General features: G+C 41.2%; 1 pseudogene; it reads left to right on the forward strand.

Annotated features, from left to right (window-relative positions):
• The first annotated feature begins 1,554 nt into the window (after nt 1-1,554).
• On the forward strand, nt 1,555-2,083 carry LOC116862693 (annotated as a pseudogene).
• The last annotated feature ends 1,723 nt before the right edge of the window (nt 2,084-3,806 follow it).

Here is a 3,806-nt window from a genome sequence, read left to right on the forward strand (position 1 = left end):
AAAGCTAACCATTCTCCCATCATTACATACTGCAAACAGTACATGCTGAAAATAACAACAATAGTGAATAAGATAGTTGGGACTACTGAGGTCAGCTTTCCCATTTCCTGCAGCCCCTATTTAATGCCTCACTAGGACATATACTGATAGTCATGTTCCTTGATACCCCTCACATAATTGCTTTCTTGAGTTGTTTTGTCTTTGCATCCATATACTGTGCATTCTACGAAAATAAGATTAAGAGTCCACCCAGACTTGGGGCTCCATTTCTGCACCTGCCCTTCTCAGCAGTCCCTGGTGGTACAGCCCCTTTGGGCTTCTCTTTGTTCCAAGTTATTGGACTCAGAGTAATAATTTCATCTCTCAGCAAATACAGTACCATCACAATTATTAAACATGGGTTGGTGAATTCTCCAACTATTATCATTCATAGTGTACATATTTTTATTTTAATTCTATAGCTATTTCCTGTTTAGCCCTCTACCCATTTACTATACTTGAAAACCATATTTAAACCTTATTACACCACCAGAGTTCATCCAGCTCTTCTCCTTTTGTCCACATACATACCAGAGAGAGACATAAAACTTTGGGGATGGAGAGGAGTAAACGTGGGGAGTCCCAGGGCTTGGTGGTATAAAGGATCAGCATAGTACACTAGTGGCAGACTTAAAAGATCAAGTCAGGTTAAATATGATGGAAGTCAGAATTCTAACTAGGAAACTGCGAAGTTCAGGGCTGCAAGTTGTATATTAGAAATCACAGATGAGTATGATCTCATGGTTAATTGATTTTTGACAAGAGTGCCAAGACAATTTAATGAGAGACAGAATAGTCTTTTCAACAAATGGTGCTGAGTCAACTAGACATCCACATGCAAAAAAAAAAAAAAAAAAAAAAGACAGACCTATTCAAAAGGGATTATAGGCCTAAATGTAAGAGCAAAAACTATAAAACTCTTGGAAGAAAACAAAGGAGTAAAACCTTGAGGGGCGCCTGGCTGGCTCAGTGAGTTAAAGCCTCTGCCTTAGGCTCGGGTCATGATCCCAGGGTCCTGGGATAGAGCCCCACATCGGGTTCTCTGCTCAGTGGGGAGCCTGCTTCCTCCTCTCTGTCTGTCTACATCTCTGCCTACTTGTGATCTCTGTCTGTCAAATAAATAAATAAAATCTTTGGAGGGGGAAAAAAAACCTTGAGTAAGGCAAAGTCTGCTTAGATATCACACCAAAAGCATAAGCAATTAAAGAAAAAATAATTAGACTTCATCAAAATTAACAACTTTCATGCTTCAACAGATGCTATTAAGAAAATGAAAATACAACTCACATAAGGGGAAAAAATATTTGCCAATAATATATCTGATAGGGACTTGTGCCCAGAGTAAATAAAGAACACTTTCAATTTAACACACAAAACCAATTAAATGAATTAAAACAGACACAAAGGATTGAATAGACATTTCTCCAAAGAAGATATACAAATGGCCAACAAGCACATGCTTACCATCATTAGTCATCAGGGAACTATAAATCGAAACCACAGTGAGACTGTAGCATGGCCACCGGCACAGCTGCTGCCTTAGCATTCTTGAATCAGGAGAGCTGGTGGAGGGCAGTCTGCGAGTCCCCGCTCTAGTCACTGTGGATAGTTTTTCCTTCAGCTGCGAGGTGTCCAGCCACACCCATTCTTTCACCTTCAAGGTAGAGAAAGAGGGTGATGCGGAACACTTGCTGACTTTGACCATGCTCTGCCTCACTGAGGGGGCCAAAGAGGAGCATAATGTGATGCAATGAATGATAGAAGTCATGGCCAAGAACCATGACCACAGTAGATTGATAGTCCCTGTGGCCAACCTCAAGTTGTCCTGCCAACTCATGCTCAGTTTGGATGATTTACAACTCCAGCCACCTGTAACCCTGTGTCTGCGTCAGGTTCTGGCCCTGTGCAAATCAGAGGCTAGCACGAGATTGTTGCTATAAGCAATGACATTTCTGGGGAAGAAGAGAGTGAAGAATGGAGTGAGGAGGAGGAAGCTGAGCTGGGTCCCATCCTGCCTGCCAAGAACCAGTGGTGTAGGCCCTAGCCTTCTTGGAGTGGGAGGAACTCTGAATTTCTATCCTGACCCTGTTTTCCCCACTTGTTTATGAGATCGAAGGTCAGCATCTGAAGCTCAGGACTACACATTTTTACTACTTCTACATTTTTGGATAAAGTTTGAATGAAGTGATGTGAAGACTTTTTGGGGAAAAAAAACACAAAAAACAAAAAACAGCACATGGATTCCATGGAGCATTGGGTGTGGTGCAAGAACAATGAATACAGTTACGCTGAAAATAAATTAAAAAAAAAAAAACAGCACACAGTGAGATACTACTTCACACTCACTAGGATTGCTATAATAAAAAAAGATGGACAAGAATAAGTGTTGAGGGTGCATGGGTGGTTCAGAGGGTTAAGCCTCTGCCTTTGGCTCAGGTCATAATCTCGGGGTCCTGGGATCAAACCCCACATCGGACTTTCTGCTCGGCAGGGAGCCTGCTTCCTCACCCCCACCCCCATGCCTGCCTCTCTGCCTACTTGTGATCTCTCTCTCTCTCTGTCAAATAAATAAATAAAATCTTTTTTTAAAAAACACTGAATTTATACCTTAAAATATTGAACTTTATGGTTTATGAATTGTATCTCAATAAAGTTAGTATTTTTTAATTTAATTTTTTTCAGTGTTCCAAGATTCATTGTTTATGCACCACACCCAGTATTTTTTAAAATGTGAATAAGATAATTTCCCAGCTCTTAAGAAAGTCACACTTCAGCATGGGTAAAATTGCCATTGCTGGTTGTTTATAACTGAGCCTCTGTCTGGACTTCCCACCTGAGAGGTCAGTGCCCTTGGGATAAACTCCTGTTACCTACCTGGAAGATGATTCTCCTGTACGTCAGGTGAATGCCATACCCCACTATGCCGTCTGTCCAACTGTGGCACACATGCAACAGACACTCAGAAATTCTTGAACTAACTTGGTTTCTTCCAAATTCTCAGCTTGTCCGTGGGAAACTCAGTCTCATGCTGGATCACTCTGATTCTCAATACTAGTCCTGTCTACCTGGATGATTTACTACCTCAGAGATCTTTTCTGTTTTCATCAACTGTCCTAATGGATATCGAGTCTTGCTTATTCTATTTCAACTGAGGTCCATTTCTGACCATGCTGAGTAGATCTCCTTCCAGCTACCTGTCAAGTGGCCTCATATGGCTGGCGAGGCAATGTGGTCTAACCCAAGAATACAGCAGTTAAGAGTCCAATCCTCCACATTCCTCAATTTAGACAAATAGCAAAGCTCGGTCACTCCTCTTTCTCTCTCAGCCTTCTCTTTTCAACTTCACACTGTGGAAAGAATGATCTTTAAAAAAATGTGAATCGGATCATGCCTCTTCCTTCTTAATTGCTAACACAGATTGAATGCTTAATGTCAAATACATTTCTAAGCCCTTTATATCTATTGATATGTTATATCTTGATGACAGTAAGTATTATTCTTCTTCTCATTTTACAGATGAGCAAGATGAAGCATGGAAAGGTTAAGTTGCTTACCCAAGAGAATACATTCACTAAGCTCTTGGCATGAGAAATCAACCTAGACAGCATGTCTCCAGAGTCCTTGATCTCAGCATTATACCATCCCCTTCTCAACAGCTCATTCCACTGAGAGTAAAATTCTTACCATGGTTTTCAAGGCCTATATGATCTGGTACCTGCTCTCCTCATCTTCTAGCCCTGCCCAGTACCTGAGCTCACCGTAATCCA

This window comes from Lontra canadensis, unplaced genomic scaffold (assembly GCF_010015895.1).
Source record: "Lontra canadensis isolate GAN:19392208 unplaced genomic scaffold, GSC_riverotter_1.0 scaffold304, whole genome shotgun sequence".
Classification (NCBI taxonomy): Eukaryota; Metazoa; Chordata; class Mammalia; order Carnivora; family Mustelidae; genus Lontra; species Lontra canadensis.